A 26,431-nucleotide genomic window follows, 5' to 3' on the forward strand; every position below is an offset into this window, starting at 1 on the left:
TGGAAGTAACAAGTTTCAGACAGTGTGATTCAATTAAGATGCGGGGGAAACACTGGGCTGTGCATAATTAAGGGGGCCGGCGAGGCAAGACTCATGTCAGGCCTGTCAGCCCCGCCGCTGCTATTGGATTTGGCCTGTCACGCGCACTCACGTCAGCCGTGCTCCAATTACAGACTGCGCCCATTTCTTACTTTTATTTGGGAGTGCTCCACGTCGCGTACACAACCTTCACTGCTTTTCCATGTCGCTTATCCTCATCAGAGTCGCGGGGGTGCCGGATCCTATCCCGGCTAACAGTAAGCGGTGGACACTCTTGGTTGCCAGGACACAAAAAAAACATTCACACGCACACTCATACCTACGGACACTTTAAAAATGTATAAATGTAATGTTTTTTTCCCGGTCACAGCACCCCCCATCCCTCCTAAAAAACAACAAATACATATCGATTACAATATCACTAACAATAAATAGTGACATGTAAAAAAACTTTTTACAGTACAGAATAAACACCTTGTCACTATATGGTAGTACAAAAAAAACAACAAATACATATATCGATTTCAATATCATATAATAAATAGTGACATGTAAAAAAACTTTTTACAGTACACAATAATCACCTTGTCACTTAATGGTAGTGCAGTGTGATACCATTCAGTAGTATTGTATGATATTTTTCATGTGGAATAGAAAAGAAATATCAAAATAATATCTAATCATTACAACAGATTTTGCATTTTTCCAATGTTGTTTAACATAAACAATCCTACCTTCCTAAACTTTTGCATTTGATAATCGTGTATCAATGTTGTTCAATACTATTCATTTCTTTTTACGGGAGCTAAGTTTGCTAAAAGACAATTACATGGCAAAGTTCTGCTAAGTTGATGTACAGTTACTATATTAATAATAACATACAGCCACATGTTAACATTATAATGTTTGGGTCGAGCTTTGAAAACTATACTTATGTCCGTGGTGCTGTAAGTGCAGCGTAACAATCACACGAATTACAGCAAGAGCTCCAATTTGGGCCAATTTAATGGTGTAGCAGTGGCAAATGATCTGCCAAAACGACATGTAACCACATGAGCCAAACTTGACCGCTGTTATTATTCTCATGTTAACATCATCAAAGCGCCAGACTTTATAAAACCTGTGACACCGAATTCAACTCCCCATTGAGCCATAGCGACACGTGTGTGACGATGCCGCAATTACACCCAAGACGCGCGCCAAAGATAACTAATCATTCCCATAATGGAATGTTGTAGTTGCCGGTTGTTATGGAAACGGATGCAACAGAGGGTGGGAAAGCCTCCCACTGTCTCAGATTTGGTCCAAGAACAAAATGATCAGGGATTTTGCATAATCATCTCGTTTTGCGAAACAAATGTTCTTCTTAGAGCGTCTCTTTACTCCGTGCGTCGTCACTTTGGTTTGCCCCAGCGTCGATTTGGTCACGCTGTGGTGTTTCAAAGCTAGTTTAATTTGTCAATTAGAATCCGACACGCCGTCTTGTAATCAGCAATGTTAAGCGTCCCAACGCTCACAAAAGTGTGTCGAGATCATGTAACTCTGACCATGACGTCCTAACGCAAGATTGAAAGTGTAGACTAATAAAAAAAAAATGCTGATAATCTGGGATGACTTGCTTCTTTAATTATTGTCGACATTCAATTTATTAAAAATAAAAGTTTTCTGGAGTTTTTTTCCTCCAGGTAATGCAATTTCTTTGTTATTTTGTGCTTTTGTACTTTTCATGGATATTTGGTTTATGCCGTTGTCTGCAGTTTAGGGCCAGGAATGCAATTTCAAATTCTAACAAGGCCTTTTTTTTTTAAATACTGAGCCCTAATCCTGATATATTATGCCATAAATAACTTGCAGAAAGCAAATTATCCTGGACTGCTTGCTAATCATTAGAAACCTACATATGGAGGCTGTAAGCCTATGAGAAACACGTGGTGATAAATTAAATGTATAAAAGGTTGAACAGCCGTCCCTGGCGAGAAAGCGCAAGATAAAGACACCTTTACTTTGTGTAAAACTGTTCTAAATCTGTGACCTTTACGAAAGACTTTGGGGACTCCTAATGATCAACACTTTTTGGAGCTTGTTAAAAGCGGCGGAAATGAGAGTCAATTTCTTTATGAGTTTGCAAACACCCTCGTAACGCTTATTTCATTAAACAATCGTAACCGCCTCTCATAAAAACACTTTGGCTAATGAGATTGCTTAAACGAAGCCACATTAATGGAGCATGCTGCCATGCGTTAGCTAACGAGACAGGATTTGGCTAATGACGCTGCCGTAAACTGCACATAAAGTGGGCAATTTCTTTTTATAAAGCCACCTTTTTGTTATTTTTGGGGGACAAAAATCAAAAGCACATTCCTTGGTCTGACAAATACGCTTGACTGTTTTTTTTCAGCAAAAAAAAGGCAATCTTTTCCGCTAGTAACAGATTTTGGACTTTTTTTCCTGACGGCAAAACATTACTAATCAGTTACATACTTAAACATTTCCCATGACTTCTTTAATGTTTTAATCTGCCACTTTCAGCTGCTTGTTCGTGCAAGCTAGTGAATTTTTGGAGCTGGAAAACGGGAACAAAGGCGGCAAAATACGTCGCTTAAAGGGGCAATTTCCAGTATGACTTAGGACCACAGCAGACTGACTAATTGTAGCCAGACACACCACCTTCGCTTTAGCCTGTTTGTAACCCTTTGCTTGATTCTTTTCCCTTGCCTTTATCAGCCTTTTTCCAAATCGCTCCTTGTTTGCAACTCCGGCGTGACGACAATTGGACCAATCTGATCAGGGCTGAAACCCCCCCAAAAAACAATAAGGGAGGGATACTTTGGTAGACCCAATGTTCTGTCCGAAGTGACCCAAATCCAGGTTTTACATTTGCGTAGAAGTGGCCGATTTTAAATCCGATCCGGGTCACTTTCGTAACGGTTTTAAATCTGATTTCGGCCACTTTTGTCAGAAATCGGCTACGTTCTCAACACAAATCGGAATTTAGGCGGCAAGTATAGAGTGAGGGAGGCATGCATTACTGTTAGCGTCTAGCTTCAACAGGCTTTTTAGGCTGGGGGTGGGCTTGACTATAGTCGTAAATGAATAAAATGGAGAAAAAAAACGAGCCTTGGATTAGATCGAGAATGTCTGGTTTTCATTTTGTACGCCAAATAAACGTAGCGTACAATGTCAATATTATTTCTGCAAACTAGTGCGCGTGTGTAATACTTGAATCGAGTAAATAGAAAAAAAAAGACAGTCTTAACGGGCTCGCCAAAAGACCAGAAAGGACCAAAAAACGGAATTGTGCATGAAGACCTGCGGTCTGAACCTAGTCGTGAAGATCTCTCCGTAATTCCGCTGTTCAAAACAATAGCATGCCCACTTAGAGCTGGAATAGCCTCATTGGCTCCAGAGGGACGGCGCGGGTGAAATTTTCCCGCGAGAGCCAGTTATCTACTTTTAACGCAGCTGCTTTGGGTTCACCAAAAGGGGAAAGTGGCCCGAGGAACTGGGAGAGAGAAGGGAATTGGAGCATTTAGCATCTCAAGCAGGGGGTGTTGGGATTTTTTATCTCAAGGCCGCTTCAGAAAAATTCCAACACTTTCAGTAGAGAATCAGGATCCAGTAAAAAATAAATATTTTTTTCTATTTTCGAAAGACATCCTATTATTTTGACTGGGAGTCAAATTGGCGGTAAAACAGCTGCCTTTAAGCTTATTGTACAAGCCATATTTCAGGATATTGCCATAAATTTCTTTGCCACAGTTGGCTCGCGGGCCATAGTTTGGAAACCCTTGGCCGAGTGGCCTCCTTTTCTGTTTTTAATCTTATCTGGTTTGCATTTCCTTTCAGCAACATCAAACAAAAACTGAAAAAGGCTGCCGATTGTTTAAGTTGGGTGGAAATTCTCCGTAAACAATTCCCGGGCTTTGAGATGATGAAAGATCGAGAAAAAACTTTACGTGCAAGAAAGCCTGAAGGTGAATTCGTGTGACTTTTGCGCCGGGAAGCGAGTGATTGACTAGCGGGAGGAAAATGCCGGCCCAGTGACAAAAGAGACGGGAAATAGATGGCGAGCGGATCTGACGTGACGGGTGCCAATGCCCCCATTGATCAGCGGCGTCGGGGCCCCCGCCGGAACCCGGAAAGGCGGCGTCTGGCAGCTGAAGGTCACGGCTCACTGTCACGGCGCTGTCCCGTCGCATTATGCGTCGCGGCATCCGGCGGGCGCCTCGCCTCGCCCAAATGACGGACAGATGACAATCATCCGCGCCGTCTGTCGAATGTGAGCGTCGATGCTATTTTCTTCTCATTTCTGTCTTTGCCAAGTGCCAAACTATATGGCTTGCGAAAAGATCGACTTTGACATATTTCAGCTCTCTTTATTTAGTGTTAGCAATATGGTATGCATGGTAAAACAGTAAAATCGTAGTTCTTGGAACTTTGCGTATTTTTGCGACCAATAGCCAGTAGTCCGTCTACCAATAGTATTAATGTAGTCTCGGTTGGGGGTTCAATTTCTGTATTTAACACATACATTAGATGCTCCGTTTTATTGGGCGACCTGTCCATTTTGGAGAAAATGTTAGACTTACACTCTTAAAAAATACTTCATTCTTAAACATTAATTGATTCAATAGGAATGTATTGGATTAGCTCCTTGAACTAATATAATAGTAGTGTATTCGGTTTTCGATGGAGTTCAGATCTGGTCCCACGAGGGCGACCAAACACTTTTTTGGGGTCTAGTCTGAACAAAAAAAGTCAGTTTTGCACTAGTGTGAATACAAACCAGTGAACTTTGGTGCAAACTTAAACACCCAATTTGACACAGACATAAATTCACAATGTCATACCAGTCAACTTATATGTTTTTCTCGTATTTTATACGTTTTTTGATCATTTCAAATTGTGTACAACTTTTGTACGGGATTTTAAAAAGTACTTTAAGCATAATATGCGCATTTCCAATTCACCCGCCCGCCTTTTTACTTATTTAAATATAGTGCGTCAGAAAGCCGTCTACTTTGGAGAAAATTTTAGACTTTTCCGTGCGCCCTATGTGGGTAAATATGTGCCGCGTTGCATTTGTACGTTTTTTTTTTCTTCTAATCGCATAATAAAGGGAATTGCAATCATTAATAAGGGGAGCAATTGGCCAAAGTTGATGTTTGGGCATTGACTCATCCATGGTTAGCCTTGTGCACGATAAGACGAATGCACGGAAAGGTGATTTGGGCTGACGGCGGTCCTCGTTCGTCTGTAGGCAAAGCTCTGGCAGGCAGGCCATTAGCGGAGTTGACGAAGAAAAAACGCGAGGCGAGCGGCTTTGATTCCGATTCACGCTCCCGCGCCAACGAAGCCAAACAAATTAGGAGGAACAAAATCCTGAGCAGCCAGGAATAAATCACATTAACGGCGAGGCTTTGAACGACAGTCAGACATGAAAGCGAGTGGCGATGGGGGCATCTGGAGGAGAGGCTGGCAGATTAGCCAATGATATTAGGACGCGTCTTCACACAGAGAACGAGAACAATCAAGCGGCGAGGCTAACGAGGAAGACGAGACTTTGTTCTTTGCTGCCTCTCCGCGATGCCTGTGTTGTTGTTATTCAAATCAACAGCCGCCAGAAGCTCGTTAGCGCGCGAGACAGTTTATGCTCATTAGATGACAAAGAGGTGAAATCCAGCGACTGGAAATAAGATAAATGTAACTCATTGAGCTTTTTTTTCCCGTCCCACTTACAAAGTGATTGGAAGATTTGCTTGTCATGGCGTGGAAATCACTTTGATTGTAGCCTACCTTTGTGTAGGCCAAGATTTATGACACTAAATCAAGATTAGAAATGAGTACCAGCGCTGACAAGTGCTCAAAGTGGCACAAATTAATCTGGAATTGCACATGGCCCTTTTGAGGGCCCTTCATTTTTTATTATGCCAGCTTTTCAACAGGTACATTTTGAAGGACAAGCCTTAAATATAGGCTGAAATATGTTCAAAAAATGAAATGATAATAAATATGGAGTAGCTGGACACTAGAAAACAAGTTAAGAAGTACTCAGTCTTACGTATATGTTAGTTTTTTCTTTTGTATATATTTTTTTAAACTTTCGTGGTCCATTTTGTAACAGTTTTTACGCAAAATGTGTATTTGACAGTTTAGGAAACTATCATATTTGGCAGCCCTTTTCATATGGTCTCAAAGACTGCAATCTCGATGGCCCACGCCCAAGCCAATTTGTCCGTGGTGGATTCCCAACGACAGTGCTAATAGATGATCCTGTCGTGTAATCATCTCTATCCCCCAGTCCTTGTTCAACAGATGGGCTGCATTTCCCATTCAGAGCTCCGAGATTGAAGACTCCTTGACACGGACATGCAAAACTCATTACACTTCTTTGTGCGCACTCCTGCAGGAGATCCCCAATGACTCCGTAATTCCATTTGATTTGTGCTGGAATCCCCCTTTTAAATGCATTCGGACAATCGCATCTGACAACTGTTGCCGCAGACGATCCAATCCGTTGGACCGTGCTGTCTTTGTTACAGATGCGCAACAAAATCATGTTTTATTTTGGCCCCAGAAATTTCCACCCTGTAGGCCCAAATCATCTGAAAAATGTGGTGACCAGTTATTTTGCATAAACTATCCGGTCAACTGCTTACATGGGATAAAAACATCAATCTGTGCTAAATTGCTAAATGAACGAATACTGTATTCATTCATTGTGTACTGCTTATCCTTACAAGGGTCATGAGGGTGCTGGAGCCTTGTAGGCACACCCTGAATTGAGAAAATGAAATGACCCCCAACGGTTGCACTAATCTGCATGAAGACTCCAATTTATTCAGCATGTGCTGACACGATCACTTTTTCAACCCACGCTTGACAAACAATCAGCCTTAAGAACCGTTGTGAGCACTCCAAAATAAAGCCATCTCTCCATCAAGACCTGACAGCAGAATTTGCCTGCCCTCCCCCCACTCCTTCAGGATATACAAATAACACAGCGGCACATTTCTATTATTTGTGAAGTGAAAATTACACGCAATTGAGATGAAAGGCAATTAGACAATTACAGCTAATGAGGGCAATCCTTCCCCCACGAAAACGAGCGCACTGGCTAATTGTCAAATTAAAGAACGCTTCTTTCTCCCGCTGACCCCGTGCGGACGAAAGGGAGGGCGCTGGGAAAAGCAAACATTGGTCCGCCGCGTCGCAGCCTCCGGGCCCGACGCGGCGAGCAGGCAGCGTTTACAAATGATGGCTGTATTAATCACGGCTCCGGTGAAGACAGCTTTACGGCCTGCCTGCCAGCCAGCAACACACACAACGCAGTACTTTAGCCAACGAGCAGCCAAACAGGAAGCACAATCACACCCACAGGAAGCTCAGCGTTGCAGACGTCCAACTGCTGAACTGCGTCTGATGAGGTCAAATGTTTCAACGCACTAAACCTGAAGCACATTTGTCTGTCCGTCCGTGACATATTTTGAATGAGTGCCCAATTTTACCAGGCTTATTTTTAGTTACAAATCATGCTGAAAATACATTTTCCGGGTTGACACGATAAAAGCAAACTGATATCTAGATATAAAATTTGGACATTACAGATCTGGACATTGTTTTACCACAACACGCACAAGGACAACATTTTTGCATGCACTCTCCATGCCTGTGTGGGTTTTCTTTGGGTAGTGTGGGTTTCCTCCCAATGCCAAAAACAAGCATGCTATATTATCCCTTGGTATGATTGTGTTTTTTTGCCTCCTCGTACCCTGTGATTGGCTGGGGACCAATTGAGGTTGTCCCCCGTCTACTACACAAAGTTGGCTGGGATCGGCACCAGCACCCCCACAACCCTTGTAAGGGATAACTGGCATTGAAAATGAATGAATGCTTTATGTTCAGATTGCAAAACTGCAACCCAGTTTCAAGCAGAATGGGCTAAAAATCGGATTTTGGTTACTAGTATGTACCGAAGAACAGAGTTTATAAAAATCGTAATTTAGCAAGACTGGAATTTGTTTAAAAAAAAAACTTCTATGAGAATGTTCTTTAGACAGATGAGACAAAACTGGAGCTTTTTTGTTAAGGCACATCAACTTTTATCTTTAAACTTGAATTGTCTCCACCCTTTTTTTCCACATAGTAAAGCTATGTCTTCCTTTTTGCAGGCTTTTCACCCATTGGAAGCAAGTGAGAGGTTAAAAGGTCAAAGTGAAGTTCTCTTCACACTCCCACGCCTGACCTTGCTTCAGAGAGCTCGGCTACAGGTGCGGACTTAACAGCCAAAGGACGAGGAAAAAAAAACAAGCTTTAATTGTTCCCTGCTCTGTGTCAATGACCGGGCCAAAAAGACTGCTTACTATTTTTCCAGCCTGACAAGCCGCCATGACGGTAAGTCCTCATGTCACCCGCTTTTAATAGATGCTAAGAGGCCAGAAACCATTTATGAGACACACAAGGATTGATATGAACTCCTCATTGACCTGATAGATTGATGAACTTAAGTCCATTAATAAGGTTAATGAAGTACATTTAATGCAAGACTTGCACTTTGAATATTCAGAAATGAATCCACTGTTCTATAAATATGCATTTCTGAACCAAAGCTAAGTCATATTTGAAAAGTTGTAGTCATAATGAATTAATTAAATGATAGATCAGAAGTTTGACGATTTTAATTGTAGTGCAGTACTTCTAGCAAACACTATTGATTGGTTTTCGAAATTCCACAAAGTGTATATTTTCTACTTGCAGCTATTTCCAAAGATTGCCATTTGTGATGTTTATAACTTAAAACTGGGTGGTCATTGGACTGCTAAGATATTTTTCCTCTCTGTACACACACAGACACACAAAAACATGGCATATTCCCTCCAGGAAGTTCAAGTTTAGGATATGATTTTTAAGTAAGATGAGCTAAAAGCCAAAGCAGCTTTGCATAACCCTCTTGTGAATACAGAAAAAAAAACAATGGCAGCTCATCTTTTTTCTAGGTAAAGAAAGCCAACGTGTCTGCTGTGGGAGTTAAAATAAGATGAAAACATAGGTGAACAACCAACAGAGGGAAACATAAATAAATGAAATGGAAATATTTCGCTCCTTCTCCAGTGAATGGAACAATAGTCTGACAAAATAACAACTGCCAACAAAATGTGGGAATCCAATTGATTTGTCAAGTGAGAGCAACTACTAGTCTTGCAAATCCAGACTCATATTTCATAGACAGATTTGACTTAAAAAAAATTTAAAAAAGATCTATGTAGTTTCTTGGTAGAGCCCAAAAGCCATAAGAATCACTCCATTTAAATTGGGAACGAGGCGGCCCCCCGCGCTAAATCGCCCACATCGTCATACATCCCTGTCAAGGCTAACATGAAGTTATTTGCTCATTTGTCTGAATTGTTGGAATCATTTGTGTGAATGCGCTTTTAAACCTCCAGAGTGCTTCATAAATCACCAGCAGTTCTTTCTGGCCAAGCAACATAACTTTTTTTGTTTCCTTTGTCTTGTCAAAACTCGATTCGAGCACCAGGCAAATCTCGTAAACGAGATTGTACTCCGTTAAGAGTATTTTGTGCTAAGTTTCAAGGGTCATTTTGTGTTTTGATGTGTTGACTTATCAGGAAAACATGGGAAACAATGAGGTAAGTGGAAATGTTACACGTTTTTGTCACGAAACATTAAAAAAAACTGTGATTTGTATTGTACCGCCATCGAGTGGGAATCGAACCAACACCGAGTCAGCCAAATGAATCAGGCAGCTTGTGACTCACAAGGAGAGAAAAATATTCTGCAGGATAGGACAACAATTGTTGCTGACTACATTTTTTTTAACCCCATAATGAAGTCCATGTGTACAAGGGGTCTTTTAACAAGCCGAAAATCTGTGTGCTGCCCTTTCCCCACTTGATTAAAGCAACAGCCTGTCACCTGTTCTTAATTAGCCTAGCCAGTGAACAGACGTTGCCAAATCAGTTAGCACCTGTTTGTTATCATTTTTCTTGCCTTTTGCATCGATGTAATATTTGTGTGCAAAAACCGGACAGACATAGAGAATGCTATGTTGACAAAAATTTATTCCGATCAGTGTTATGATAGAAAATGCGGATTTCACAGACATTCAGCTATCCCACTTTTGTTCGTAAGAAAATATTTTGCGCAGATTGACCAAGGATATCGAAAGTATTATACAAGAAGCCAGAACGACTTCCGTGTTAAAAAAAATGCATCTGTCTGTTCACGTCTACCTTAAACGTTAGGATTATTTTGCTTATTCTTGCAGTTTTTTAGCATCAGGTCTTTCAACAATCATAAGATTTTAGATTATCTACGTTTCCGTCTCGGATCCAGGCTAGTTCACTCACTTAGATTCCGAAAAACCCCAAAAGGCCAAGTGTGGAATAGGTTCATCAGACCCGATGCTGACCTCTGCCTGCGCTGAATGGAAGCATATTAACACTCCGGGCTCTCAGCAACATTTAACCAATTTAGTAAATTACCTGTCAGGCCCCTTTTATAAGGTTTTCTTATTATTCACAAAGGGCAAATAGCGACTTGATCAAGGGCACGAAGATCTTGCTCCCATTTGCATATATTATCAAGGCTCTGTCTTTCCCAGACACTCAGAGGAAACACCTGTAGCCTCTCAGAGAAGGCCCCCACTTTCCTCGGAGCCTCATCGCAGTCCCTTTCAGAGGGCGACCCCCTCCGACACCCCCAGAAACAGGTGTCCCGTCAAAGGGCCCCCGGAGCGCTCTTATGCGGGTAACGCTGAACCGCGCTCGAGCCGGGCGCTCTACGGCTTCGCTTCTTATTTGCCGTGCGTGGACGTACAGTTTTCCTCAAAGTAATTGCCGACGAGGCGAGGGGGGGGGGGCATTGGTACAAGAGATGTCTGTTCTGTCGGCGCGGGGGTTAAAGTTAATTTAATCGGGCATGTGCACTTTGGTCCTGGGACATCTGCATTCAGTGGCACGGCCCCATTTGTTGCAATTTCAGCTCTCATTTCCATTCGCAAGAGAGATAACTGCCTGCATATGGAAGCAATAGATAGGAGAGGTCAATGCAATTTCTTGCACTGGCAAGGAGAAAAACCCGCGTGCGGCAATCCAGGTTGGCATTCCAAGAGAAGAAAAACCTGGGGGGTCGGGGGAGAGGAATCAGTGATTCATTCATTTTCTTATCGGAAAATAACAGTTGGCATGTGTTCCAGAATCACTTCTGTCTCGCCATTTTTTCCGAGTGAACAATCCTAAAGGGGTCTTTGATGGGAAATGGAAGGAAAAACTAAGACACAGCAGTCTCAAAATAAGACCTATCTTTGTTACAGAGCAGTTTACACTGACCATAAACCTTTTGAATGGCACTGTATGACCAAATTCAATTTTAGCGTGGGAGTTTTCATTGAAAATTGTGTACAAACCGCCGTAAGATCAAACCGTTAAAGAGTAGAACAGAATTCAACGAAAATATTTTGTTACGAAGGAGGTATGGATCACACGGCCGCCGCGCCAGCTATTAGGAACTTAACATGCAAATGGTCGCCGATATCAAATGCCGCGACATCATAAGCTTTTGCAAACTTTTAACTTGAAATTTGGCCAACTCTGGGCTCCGACTCCAGACATCATTATTTCCCAACATGTTCCCCGCTAATCAAAACACGGGCAATGTAATCTCCGTACAACGACTTGGGATGATTTCAATCTCGAGTGGAGTCGTCAGTCTAAATTCAATACGCTCAATCAGCGGCGCTTTGAAACTGGCCTAATAAGGCCCGTTAAAACCCTGAGCTCGCAACTGATATGAACCCACCAGAGAGCAATTATGCTTTAGCTTAATAGTTAGCAATAGACCAGAGGAATGGCTTCCCACTTATAAAAGCCCCAACTTGGGAGACTAATCTAATTGAGTGCCTTTTTATTTTTTTGCGTGTGTATGATTATTTATGATTAGAAAGTGTTAGTGGAGAATGTGGGTGGGGGTTTCTGCAAATCGTTTGATGGAGATCAGTATTGTGCCGCTCCCTTAAATAATTGCGTCCCAGCTATCTAATAACCGTCTCTGCTTGGGAGGGTTATCCCTCAAAGAAAACTTTAAATGTCTTCTTTGAATTTAGTCCGTTTTCTGGGTATCTGCGGGCTTCAGAAAGCCAAATCAAAGACATTTAGGAGCTTTTATAATAGCTTCAATCCCATTTAGGATAGTGGTTGCAACTATCTTAAGTAAAAGTAAATACCAAACTTAAAGGTACATTAAAAGTTCCTTTCTAACGCCCCCAATCAGTCACACAGTGCGTTTAGGGATATAATTTTTAAGATACTTCACTTATCAACAAATCTGCAGAACACATGCAACCCAGTTCATTACTGTGTAATATTGTTTTATGTACAAAGTATTTGGGCCCAGAGAAAAATCTTTTGTTAATCCCGCCCATTGAGAAAGTGCAAAACAATGCATTTGGTGTATTGCAGCAATATTTTTTTTCTTCCATCTAAGCACTTTTCAAACATTAGTGGCATATCTGCGGGTGTAATTTCAATTTGCTTTCACAGTAATTCTGCTATATTCAAAGTAGTTCGACTAATATTTCTCTTTGGCCAAAAAGCTAATTTCAAAAAGTCGTCCATGTTGTTTTGAGGATGTCTAACCTGCAGTATTACAGTATTTGTTTCAAAAGAAAGACAGAAAGACCATTTGAATTATCTGGCGGTATCCAAAGAATTAATTTATTGGGAAAGAGAAGATAGGTGAGAGTGAGAAACAGTTCTTGGCAAGTAGGCTGTTTTTGGTCATTAATCCATCGATTATTATCATTGGAACCTTTCCGCTCACATCTGCTTTAGGTGTGCAATGTGTCCGCGACCCGCCATGTGAATACGCCGCCCGACTGCTTACCCCTAAAGCTCTCATTTCCTGTTGTGAGTCAGTGGAATTGGCTCTAGGTTCCAGAGCACTCACAGCCATTCCGGACACATTTTCATCAATCAAAAGTATAACTCTTGACCCAACAAACCAGGGAAAAAAAAAATGGGAATCATGCCGGCGCCTACACATATAAAAGAATTCTCCCCCTTTGCTTTGAGAGTTCCAGTTTCGGGGACAATGCCTTGGCGGTGGGGGAACCGACCGCTTCGCTTTCCCGAGACAGAGCTCATTAAGAGGGCTCGTGTTTGTTTAACAGATACTGAGAGCTCCCTTTCTTTCAATAACAAGTCATTAATGAGGGTTTGTGTACGTTAGGGAATTAGAGCGGCTGTAGCCATGTATCACGAGACGCATCGGTCTTGTATTGCACGTCGGAGCCCAAACAGCAGCCGGACAAAGATGAACAATTTGATGTTTTGCCATTTAGCCGCCAGCTTCCATCAGCAATAACTTAAGGATGTCAGTGCTCCTAGACGGTGTCATTATTCTTGCTTTAGATGTCTTTTCTAGTCATTAACAAGGAACTCCCGTGTTTTACTTCAAGTTATGATTAAAAAGAAACTACCGCAGTGCTTTTAAAAATTATTAGTTAAAATGGGACTGTTTAAAGCAGGGCTGTCAAACTCAGTACTGTTCGCAGGCCACATTAGATTAGATTAGATTAGATTGGATAACTTTATTCATCTTGTATCAATTTCACAGTCACAGTAGCAAGAGGGTGAGAATACAGTCACATTAATGCCAGCTAGATCTTATGTGGGCCGGACTAGTTTATTTTTGGCCCAAAGGTTAACTTACTTGCAATCATTAATGGCACTAGAATGTTAATTCACCCCTCCCAGTCAAAATGGATAGGACGCACTAAAAGATGAACATCCACAGCCAGTTTAAGTGAATTAAAGGGTCACTTCTGATGAATTTTGGATCATTTGCTATTGATTTTTAGGGACTTTCCAGGAGAATTCTTGTTTGTTTGTCAGTTCCTGCTTATTTTGGGGCATTTCATGTAATTTCATACCTGTCAACGTATTTTTTTCCCGTATTTTATGTTTTTTGATCATTTCAAATGGTGTACGCCGTATAGCAACCTTCGTACGGGAAGACAATTTTTACAAAAAGTATGTTTTTTTGCGTGTCAGTCAGCAATGTATTCAGACAGTCAATTTGTCAACGTCATACAGCGACATCTACAAAATCTTGAATTTAGTGCATACTGATGGGCAGCCGTCCACTTTGGAGAAAATTTTAGACCTTTAAGTGAGCCCTCTGTGAGTAAATATGTGCTGTGTTGCATTTGTACGTTTTTTTCAATCTCTTTATTAGGGGAATTGCAATCATTAATAAGGAGAGCAATTGGCCGAGGTTGACAGGTATGTAATTTACTGTATCTGATCAGGCATTTTTTCTTGGTCCACCCCTTAAAACATCTGAAATTCCTATCGCAGCTAAAATAATGACACATCAATCCCACAAAAGAAGTACAGTGGCTTATAATTAGTGGGCGGACTTACCGCTTGGATTCAGGCGGAAGAGTATTTGGTAATCCCTGCAGTGATTTATGGCCTGTTTGCTCAATAAACATGTGTATACAATGACACCAGGGCAGTTTTATTGCAAAAATAGCTGGCCCCTCAAGAAAAAAAAGGGTTCCATTTTCCCCGCTTCAAAGGAGGTACTGTGCTGCAGGGGAGGAAACACAATTACAGAACAATCACAACATTGAAATGTAAAAAGGTGGCCAAACCTGGGTTATTATTGAGATGCCGGCTGGAGAGCCAAGTGATTAATGAGCAATCATCTTGCAATTTTTGTGCTTTGCGAGATGTACATTTGGTCTAAAAACACAGGCTTGTACTGTTGGTCGGTGACTTTCGTGCTTACTGAATGACTAAATCACAACATTTGGCCTGATTCACATCCCACATATTTGCTCTCTTAAGGTTTAATATTTTGGACTCCAACAAGCTATTTTTGGACTATCGAACAGTATCGAGTGTGGCCCTAAGTTAGGATCTGTTATGTGGTTTAAAATAAACGGCATTTATGAATGTTAGTTTTTCCAGGACAGGACGATATTTTGGACCTGATTCCAATTCTCTGTTTAAAAAAAGAAAGGGAAAGTATTTTTCTAAAAGCCCTTCAGAGAAAATAGTTTGGACACTCCTAATAATAGTAACAGATAATCATGTAGTATTTGTAAACAGATCAAGGCTTATTTTAGAATATAAATACATGATTTGTCATTGAATGGTTACCTTGGTTTTTTTTTGCATTATTTTTTTACCGCCCTAAAAAAATGAGCATCTGTAAAAGAGATCTAAAAAAAAAAATGCAAAACAACATTGGCGATAGAGTATGTCCAGCAAGTCAGTATCCATTGACAATATCCAGACTGCCACTTGGATTTATTTTGGAGAATATCTAATCCCGTAATGGTGTCGCCGCACCTGGCAACAGACGTTGACTTTCCTTGCCTCTGCTGAGAACTCCCAGGGCCACTAAGTGGTCTGTGACTGCCTAAACCTGCTGGGGAAAAGGTTTCAGGGGTCTAACACGGGTGCAGGGATCGCTGAAGCATGTTGGGCAGTGCTTTGCCTTTTGGAGGGTTGCAAAATGGGCCTTCTGATGATGCTCAGATTACACAAACTGTTTTTCTCTTGTCTGGTTGTGGGTTAGTGTTGCAGACTCGGTCTCATTCCGGGGTCCTTCCATCAGTTAAAGCAATTGCAGTTGCTCAAATAGATTTTTTTCTGATTTTTGTTTGTTAGTTTATTGGCCGAGGTTGCATAAAGACCATATATGGGTCGAGCATTAGTTAGACCAAGGGTGTCAGACTCTGGTTGGTCCGCGGGCCGCTTTAACGTCAATTTGATTTCACGTGGGCCGGACCATTTTAGATATATTATTTAGATTTTTTTTTAATGAATGGATTAAAAGAACTGGATTAAAATCCCTGAATATTCCGTTTTTTATTGATCTAAAACAATGTTTATTTTAGCTGTTTTTAATATATTTATAGATTTTACAAAATGATTTTTGAACTAAAAACAGAAAAAAATAATTGAAAAATTACAATTATTGATTTAAAAAGGGGAAAATCAGGAAATTTAATATACATATATACTCTTCATTTTAATTTGATCCTATAACAGAAAGTCGGCACTCATTATTTACTTTCCCGGGCCACACAAAATGATGCGGCGGGCCAGATTTGGCCCCCAGGCCGCCACTTTGACACATGTGAGTTAGACCATTGTATTGCGAGCGTACCGTCAGGAACACATTTTGCAACCCGAACGATTTGCTTACCCGCATCGTGTCCAGAATTTGAAGGGACAAAGCCTTCACTCCAGAAAGCGCCTTGGCTGGACTAATGGGGAAATGATTTATGAACTATTTGCAGTGCACCTGAACATACCTCCAGTTAAATTATGTTTGGCAAGCCGCGTCACTTTGAAGCCGACGGAGTGGCAATAAAAATTAGGCCTTCATTAGCGAGCCGGGGCCTTTCAAAGCGAATTGGCCCGGCCTCGGCGGGTCAGTGGCGTTTAGGCAGCTCGCCGCTCGCTTCCTTTACCGCCGCCAGCTGCAAACACATGGAAGCAATTCTCTGCTGTTTTTTACCACTCTCCCCCTTGAAAGTTTTCCCTCTCTTACCGCCGCGCTCCTTTTATGTTGCATTTCGGAAATTAACACTAACCGACAAATTACATTGGAAATAAAATTGTCGAGCGCTAAAATATGGAAATGAGGAGATGCCCAAAGGCGAGTGTTGTTGGAGAAACCCACAAAAACCTTGAGAAGGCGCGAATCTCGTCTTTACTCCCATAATTTACGACTTAAAACTCACTCGAGGGCACACGGCGGTCATTTGCAGAAAAACAGCCCCTAAAAAAACCAAATAAAAAACAAGCGTAAAATGCAGCCGCCATATCTTAAAGACAATCACGTGCGTTGATTGTAATCGTCGCAGATGTAAAGCTAATGACTTAATGGCTTACAGTCGCAAATGGCATTATTGCGAAAGAAATGTCCGGCGTGATCGAATTACCGATATTTATCTTCTAATGGTGCTGATTAGGGCTCGATGCTAATCTGTCATCCTGAAAGGTCCGATATTAACAGTATCGATCTAACCAAAACAATAAACACTTAATATGAAAGAGGCATTCTGTGCACTGGGCGACCAGATGGCCCGCTTTTACTCTGGAATGTACGATACGCTGGCCTGTGTGGCTACGTTGCTAATGATGGGAACCGCAAACTGTTGACTTTTTTAACCGAGTTGTTTTGCCCCATTAACCTGTTGTCTGACAAAGCACACTTGTGTTTTTGCCTTGCACTAAAACCCATGTTTTTTACAGCGCTCAAGGAAAAACTGTTTCAGTTGCAATATGATCGGTCGCAGTTTTTCACAGGCCACATGTCATTTGTCGCTTGATCAGAACCGACTTTATTAAAATGTTTTAATCCAAACAGGAGAATATTTATCAGCTGATCCGCTTCTATGTGCTGTATTTTTCCAGACTATAAATTTCACTTTTTTGGCTGGGACAGCAACTTGTACTCAAGTGCAACTTCTGTCTTTTATTTTTTACACTGACTTCCAACTTATCTTGTTTTTTTAGTCTATAGTTTTATAGATCTAAAACAATGTTTATTTGTGCTTTTTTTCTTGGCAATGGAAAATGTATTTTAATCATGTTTTTCATTTCAAAAGGAAAAAAATACATATTTTTAAATTATGTTCAATATTAAACTAGAAAAAGGAAAATATTTATATATTTATTTTTAGATTTTACATAATGCTTTTTGAACTAAAAACAAAAGAAAAAATTTAATTAAAAAATTGCAATGATTGATTTAAAAAAGGGAAAAATCAGGAAATGTAATGTACATTTATAATCATTTGAATTTGATCTTAAAACAGAAAGTCGGCACTCATGATTTACTTTCTAGGGCCGCACAAAATGATGCAGCGGGCCAGATTTGGCCCCCGGGCCGCCACTTTGACACCTGTGGTCTGTAGCAATCCCAAAATGTGCCCCCCATAACTACCACCCATTTTTGTGGGTCGTTAAATAACATTGTCAGAAAGAAAAGGCAAGAAATATAACCAAAAGTTGCTTTAGACTCAGAAAATACACCCAATATTTACTTGAAGGTGTATTTGGTTGACCTAAGCGGTTAACTCCCTCTCAAACACACCGGCTTTTTATTTTGTGATATTTTATGCACCTTTCAGAAAAGCTTTGAAAAACCCCAAACCTAGCAGCCGTGTGAAGTTTTATTCTCCCGCTACTGAAGGAGCCATAAATTATGCATCCAGAATATGTATGCGTATTGACTTTAATAAGAGCTATTTCCTACATTGGCGCCTTTTGTAGCTGGTGAACAACCACTTGGGTGCTCGCTAACGCTCACTCGCACACTTTTTGACATCCAGCTGCGCGCGTGTGCGAAATAAACAAAACAAAAAAAAGAGGGGGGCATAATTAAAATAATAGCTTGTGTGCTGTTGTTTTCTCACAGCTGGATTCCGGAAAGGATGAAGGAATTTAAGACAACCGTCGAGGATTGTTAGCACTCGTTCGCTAAAGTCGGGGTTGTTTGATAACTAATCAAGTTGTTGCCGATGGGAGTTTTCTCGTCTATATACGTTTTTTTTTCCCCTCCGGGTGACATTCGATCAAGTGTTGATGATACTTGATGACACAGAAAGAAACGGCGAGGCTCATTGCATGGAGGAATAAAAATGAGGAGGTTTTATGAAGGAGTTTAGAGACTATTCATGATTCATTTTTGGTACTGCTTACCCTTACATGGGTTGCAGGGGTGCTGGAACCTATTCCAACCAACTATGGGCAGCAGGCAGGGCACACCCTGAATGCGGTTGCCAGCCAATCATAGAGTTTAATGCAGGGGTGTCAAACTCATTTTTTGTGTCTACCAACTAGGCTGCCAAAATTAATCAATTAATGAATTGACAGCTTTCTCGATTTTGCTAATCGATAGATCATTTTTTGGACATTCAAATTAGTACAAATTGTTTGCAATTATTGATTTAAAATGAGGAAACACAGGAAATAATCTACAATCTGAAGAATTGAATTTCATCATAGAACAGAAAGTTGGCACTCATCATTTACTTTCCCGGGACACACAAAATGATGCAGCGGGCCATATTTGGCCCGTGGGCCGCCACTTTGACACCTGTGGTTTAAAGACTGAAAGATACCATGCCTGTAAGATTTCTTGTTCCCATTGTTTTTTTTGCTGTACATTCTTGGGTCACTTTCGATACATTTTGGGACATTTTCAGTTCAATGTCTTGTGAGCTTCCAAGTTGAAATGTATTGGACAGCTAGAGCCGTTAATGGCAAGAAATGAGTGCCCTATAAGGGAAAAAAAAGTTTTTCAAATTTTTCTACCTTTTCTTTTGGCAGTTTTGGCCATTTTTTACGTTACTTTTTGTCCTCTATCCATTTAAAATTAAAGGTTTTCCATGCTACTTTCCATAGTGATTTTTTTAAACTTATTTTTCATTGGTTTTTTTTTTGCACTTTGGATTGTTGTGTTTTATAATTTTTTCCTAGTTTATTTTTTTATTTATTTAGATTGTTTAGCCACATTCAAAACGTATTATTAACTCGTATCGTTGTAGTGACAGTTGAAAAAAAAAAAAAAAAGTCGACTCTGGAATGGCGTCGGCGTGAAAAAAGATGGCTTCATCATCGGCCCGCGCGTGTAAAAAAAAAGCGCGAAGAAGATGTCATCGTCGAAAAATGCTTAGGAGCTCACGCTGAGAGAGCGATGCTAAACAGAGGGGGGCCGGCTGCTATTAGGATGATGTCAGGTACAAGTCCTCGACAGCTGCGCCTGTTACGAAGGGCGGAAAATGGAGGGCAAAAGCAGGGAACGCTGATAGACCCGCGGCGGCGAGGGAGCCCGGGCCTCGGCCATCTAAGCGAGCGCTGATTGAGGCCGGCTCTTTTCCACCGGGCGGGCCGAAATGGGCGCGCTTCAAACGGCAATGCCGAGCGAGCCGCGCGTCGCTCGGACGCGGAGGCGACAGCTGGGAGGTGACGTCAACCCGAACGCCGGCCGTGTTTTCGCTCTCTAAAAGGTTCCATCGGTACCACTCGGGCGAGCTGCCGAGAGGTGCTTTTCATCTCGTCGGCCGCCAGCTGCCGCTAAAAAGGGTGAGAGAGGCCGCTGGTGAGTGCCTCGTTGTCTTTGGAGGATTTCCCTTAGGAAAACACCAGAGGGGGCCCAAAATCCGCCCCGTCTCGTCATTGTCGGGGAATTGGAATCGGGTCAAAAGATGGGCTTTTTAAAATGGATTTGTTTATATTCCAGTATGGACTCAATTGGATGGATGCCAGTTCCCAGTCCAACTGGATTGGACGTCTATCGCCATCAACGGCAGTGAAACAGGATCGCTCCATGCCGTCCTTTATAATTGAAATGGATTTGACAATCAATGGCTGAGGGAGAGTTAAGGGCTATAAACAACATAACAATAAATATGGATACAGTAATTATATATTATTAACAACTGGAAAACGGATGGCATAAAAATCAAGGAAATCACAATCAATAGAGCTCAAAATAACATACTGCCTTATTTCTTTTACATTTTTTTTAAAACAGCAGTAAATTTGGAAAAAATACACATTTCATACTAGTATTTGTTGATTGGATGTTGAGAAAGGCTACCAACGGCGACTAAATTCATTTGATGTCCTCTGCTTAGTTGGGACCAGAAAATTGTTCAACATTCTTAGCTGTTGGGTTCACCAATAGATACGTCTTAAGATAAGGAAGACATCAGAGGTATATTCTGCTTTATCTTGCAAGAGAGAATCGATCCTGACTCGCCTTCGTCCCAGATCATTCTCTCTTGCAAGATAAAGCAGAATATGCCTCCAATGTCTTCCTTATCTTAAAGCGTATCTATTGGTGAACCCAACATTTTGGTCCTTCGAGCCGGATCTTCATTGTGAACTTGCGACTGGGTGAGAAGACGAGTTTTCAAAACAATTTTGATAAGTCCAACTTGATAGAGACCTTTCCCTTTATTTATCAGGGTTGCAAGCAGATGTTCTAAAGTGACCCTTTTCAGTGTCAATAAGCAAAGTTAAACAAAGCATTTCCAATATATAATAATGTATAAACCTAAAGAAAGCGAAGCAGATGTATAACAAACCCAACATTAGCCAATCAGAGATCGCTTCCAATGCAAGCCCCTGTGTTGGATTTGGCCTCAACAGTCGTGACTTCTGCCCTATCAGAACGCGGTCTAGGCGAGCATGCCATTTTGTAACGCTGTCTTTGACCTCCACGTAGGTACTTGAGGACGAATTTTCGCGAGAGCCGCCCATCACATTGAATCCTGGCTTCCCGCGGGGGCCTCTTAGAAACACTCAACCTCCTCCGAGCGTGCGCCGCCGCCATTTGAGTGTTTTATAACGTTCACCAAAAAAAAAGCAAAGAAAAAGAAAGCCTTTGTGCTTTCGTCTGGTGTCCAAGTACCCATTCCGGCATGACACCGAGGGACCAATTGAGAAAGAACTCTATTTGCACTGCGTTACGTCTGAACGGAACAGAAAGCGCGCATGGCCCGCAGTCAGCAATCGCTAGGGTGGAAGAAAAGAATCGCTACAAAGCAGCTTAGCGCACTTAGCGAGCGCTTATCAAACCTCGGCGGCGGCCGCCGGGAGATCCAGTCGAGCTATTTGCTTCAGACGGACGGCGAGTCTTGGGTATTTCTGATGAAATGCCCTGACACGGAGACAACGCGCTCGCTGGATGCGCTCCTTTGCGGGAAGCGCCTGGGAGATTTGGACGGTTTGATACGTATTTGCCTTGTTGAGCGTTTAGGCGTTTCGTGGCCGCCGTCTGGGTATTTTATTCGGGCGCTTCGCACAAGTTTTCGTGGGAAGGCGGAGAAAGATGATGAATTTTAGGATTATTTTAAGATGAGAGAGCCGTGTCAAGTTTCTCGCTGCATGATAATGAATTTCAATGCCATGCGTCTTCTTTTGAAATGTCGTCGGAGACGGACTTGGCGAGCAGTTTTGCTTCTAGTTTGTCTTGTATGATTGAAAAAAAAGAAAAGAAAATGGTCTATTTACAGTAAACAACATTATACTGTTACAAAATTAAGACAAAATGTTAAAAGCAACAAAGCGCCGGAGAACAAAAGAAACTAATAAAAGAACTACATTATGTATATTTCATTTGTATCGTATTTTCCAGACTATAAGCACTTTTTTCATAGTTCGTCTGGGCATGCCACTTTTTTTTTTCCTCTGACCACCAACAGCTTATTATATTACTTTTTTACGCAATCCTTATCTGAAAATCCCATGTTAACCTATTTAGCCCGGTCTTCTCCATTTTACTACTATTGCTGTAATCTGTTTGGGCTTTTTTTGCCAAACTATTTGCTGTGTCATTACACGTGAAATGGCCGTCAGTGGCTAGCGATTGTGGAGGTTCTCACAACACGGCGCTCGACCTAGCCAAGCCCGAAAGGGAACCGCCGGCATTGTGACCGTCTCGGCTGACTTAAGCTTCCCTTTGTGCCGCTGCCAACTAAAAGTTGTGCGACCGCATGCTCCTTCTCACGTTATTGCCCTGTCGTGCGCAGTCGAGCACTTTGGCTCGCAGCTGACTGATTTAAGCTATGAGAAGTAAGAGAGAGAGAAAGAGAGAGAGACAGACGGAGGCGCTCTGACTTACTTGAAGTTCAAATCATGACACAATTAGCGCTTTGTGTCTGCCCCAAGTCATTGTTCACCTTCTGCTCAATCAGGTCAGACCTCAGACACCAATTGATGTTAATCAGACTAATAGCTACTTTGACTTAATTCCTTTCTCACTCTCCCGTTTGAAATCTACTGTAAAGAAAAAGGATTTGGAATCATAGCGGTTAACATGTCTCGCAGTTCTGAGATGCAGGGTTCACGCTAAGATACCGTATTTTCTCGCATATAAGCCGTATTTGTAAATTTAAAAAAATGATGTCTAAATCCAAGATACAGCTTATATATGCATAAATTAGACTTGACATGCACGGAACTGTCCAAGGTGACGAAACGCCATAATGCAAGACAATGCGGCTGATATGCTTTTTTATTTCAAAATAGAGAAAAGATCAACAGCTAAACAAAAATTTATTTTGACGTCAATGAATGAAAGTCAAGAAAAATAACATATCTTACATAAAACGTGAAAAAATCCATTTACCGTATTTTCTCGCATATTGACCCTCCACGTATAAGCCGCACCCTTAAAATGCCTTAAAATCATTGAATTTTACAATTTCTCTCGTATAAGACGCCCCCGGATTCACAATTTTCACCTCCATATTCATGGTTTTAATAAGGAGTACAAATGTGTTACAGTAATCAGTGCAATCAGGAATATGTTAATTAAAGGCTCTAAATTAGCTGTGTCCAAACTATTCCACAAAGAGTGGCTGCAGGTTTTTTTCCCAACTAATCCAGGACAGAATTGAAATCAATAAGCAGCAGCACTTGACGCCAATCAACCGATAACAATGGCATTCTCCAAATTTGCCACCAGCCAATAAAAACTGGCTATTCGCCTAGAAGTATAGACATTATTTTTCACCATTTCACTCCAATAGGCCGTTAAAGAACACAAATAAGAGCCAAAGTGCTTTTTTTCTCTCTCCCCGAGGAGCGCCATTACCATAACGAGCTGATTTGCTTAAATGGTGTCCTGGCTGTGATTGCGGCCGTGACTGTTCCCTTGTCGCTAATGAGCCCGGCTCCCCATGACACCTCCTTTATTGCGCTTACACTAAATGGAGGCAATGATGACCATCCCATTCATGGGTTTGATGACACATGGGCCCGCTCTTTTGCCCTTTTTTAATATTTGATTGTTTTCTTTTCTTCAACAGCGACGCCATTTAGTCCAATTCATCACTCGCGCCTTTCATTTGAAATCGACTCCAATGTGGATGTTCTGATTATTGGAGCCCGTTTCCCCTTTGATTTTTCTTTATCTTGACCCAATTTTGGCCAGGAAAAACTTTTGTCGTTTAACTTTTGCATATTTTGCCTCATTTGCTGTGCTCCGAAAATGCAATAGATGAAATATATCAGTGTCTTTTAATTTATGCTTGTTAGGAGATATAAAATAAAATAAAAAAAACACACAATATGATAGCTAGGAGAGGTCATGATGTTTGATTAAATTCATCATTAAGAAATCTGCGATGAATGACTTGGATCAAACGTTCGGTTCTTTGTGTTAAATTGAATTCATCATAAATAAATTGGCTAAATTGAAAATAGTGGAGTAATAAACTAGAATAACTTTAAAAATAGATCTTAGGGTTGAATTTTGTTAGGGCGAGGGTCCAAACTTTTGTTTCCCTTTTAAGAACAGTTTCCTAAAAATAATAAATTAAAAAAAAAAGGTCAGCACCAACTTGAAATCCAATTTATTTCATTTTTTACATTTATATTAATGAAGAGAGGGCAATCCAATTTGATTGGACACCATCACATTGGCATAAAACCTTTTAAAATAGATACAAAAGGCACTTTATTAAATTTTAAACCTTACGACCAGTCACAAGACAGAATAGAGCCAATTTAAAACGTCAAATATTTTACATTTATTACACATTTGCCTTTCTCTGTCAAATATGACAATTATAAGACGGCATGGAAGAGCCTAGAGGCCAAAATCCAAGTGACCTTCCTCTCCTAATTGCACGCTGGCCAATTGTGGGGCACTCTGGGAAATTTCAGCAGCAACAGATTAACAGTCCCACCGTGCTTTGTTGCTGCTACATTTGCATGCTAATTAGGTCACGGCAGCGCACGCACGCGCCGTCTAATTTATTTATGACTTCCCTAATAAAGGTATGGGGAGAGGCAGCCCGTGAGCGAGAAGGAAACGCACAACAATGTACGTTAATTCAAGTGATTAAAGCATTCAGCCAACTTTGCCTTTCCGTGTTTTTTCAAATAATGAGCAAAGGGGCAAATGGCTGTTTGACTTTTATAGCAATTAATTGTCCCAATTTTCATTGATTTAGCCCTATTCATTTTCTAGTCGTGTATTTTAACGATCCTCTCCACCCGGTGACATAATGTGCGTGTTTTTTGAATGGATAAACTGGGTTTTGAGAAGCTAATTTGATTTATTGATGGGCTCTTATGTCAAAGTTGAAGTTGATTTTAATATATTGGATGGCACTGGATTTTCAGAGTAAAGGCTAACATTGAAGAAATGCACCAAATGTCACTTTAGGGGTGTCCAAACCTTTTCTACGAGGGCTTTTTAAAAAAATGCATGGGCGTTCCTCTATCATTTGTTAAGCAGAGGATCAGAATTAAGTAATAAAAAGATCAAATTTTCTAAATGGATTTTTGGAATTTGAAGTTTTAACACATTTTCTGGCTTTTAGTGTAATAGGCGTCCATATCAGTTTGACTGGAACTTGATGTCTATAACTATCTATCCATAAATGTACATATAAATGTCTATCTATAGATGATTTGCATTTTATACATAAAAAATGCAACTTAATGTAAGGCTGAATTTAAGCTCCTTATGCAGGCCATTAAAAACTGGGCAGATTCGGAACGGCTGCCTTCCATCGTTTTCCTCGCCATGCTTGTCGTTGCGCTTTGACCGAAGACCCGACTTTCTTGGAAAATGGAGAAGCGCCTCTTTACGTATTGTTCCGTCCACCTGGTTTGGTAGCATTGTCCTGCCAAACAAAGGGAAGCATCCACCTCTCTGATGGCGGCCCAAAGTGGCGAAGGGGTTTGATTTGAAGGATGAGAATGCTATTTGCCTAGAGAAAGCTCGGGGATGAGAGGCGTCGCGGGCTGGCAACCGAATCAGGCTGTCAGCTGCTCGCCAGCGATAATTGCTTCCCATGGCAGGACCCCGCCGGCCCCCCTGAATGGCGAGTGGCGCCGCATCCAGGCCGGGATCCATATTTCGGCCCGCTTGTAATTGTGGTGTGTGTGTGTACTTTTAGTCGGGGCCAACTTTTGATTGACACCTGCTGACCATGGGCTAAATTTCGATAGAGCGATTAGGCCAAAGACTAGACCAATCACAGGTGGCCCCAGCAATGATTGACATGCACACTAACTAACTAATTGAACTCAAATTAAGAACAGAATTTTGACCATCATCTTCAATTGCTTTCAATGATTGTAAAAAATAATACAAGTATAAATTCTATTTATTTGAGCTGAAGCTTACTGAATCACATTGGTTATAATCCCTTCAAAATACTAGACTCATGAAATATAGATAAAAATGACCAAGAATGGTGAGGTTGATGAACCGACTTGTACCGATTGACTTCCTAAAGTAGATAACGATGAAAATAGAGCAGATGTAATCATTTCATCAACACTAACCTCTACTGAGCGCAATGCATGTTTATATATTC

General features: G+C 41.1%; 1 long non-coding RNA gene across 1 annotated transcript in view; it reads left to right on the forward strand.

The window, feature by feature from the left end:
* Positions 1-26,431, forward strand: part of LOC144086753 (uncharacterized) — a 64,583-nt gene that overhangs the window by 27,662 nt on the left and 10,490 nt on the right. Inside the window, exon 6 of the long non-coding RNA XR_013304569.1 lies at positions 8,211-8,433. This is a non-coding gene — a long non-coding RNA (uncharacterized LOC144086753). The remainder of the gene's footprint in view (positions 1-8,210; positions 8,434-26,431) is intronic.

The sequence above is a fragment of the Stigmatopora argus genome, chromosome 13 (genome assembly GCF_051989625.1).
Source record: "Stigmatopora argus isolate UIUO_Sarg chromosome 13, RoL_Sarg_1.0, whole genome shotgun sequence".
In the NCBI taxonomy this organism is placed as follows: domain Eukaryota; kingdom Metazoa; phylum Chordata; class Actinopteri; order Syngnathiformes; family Syngnathidae; genus Stigmatopora; species Stigmatopora argus.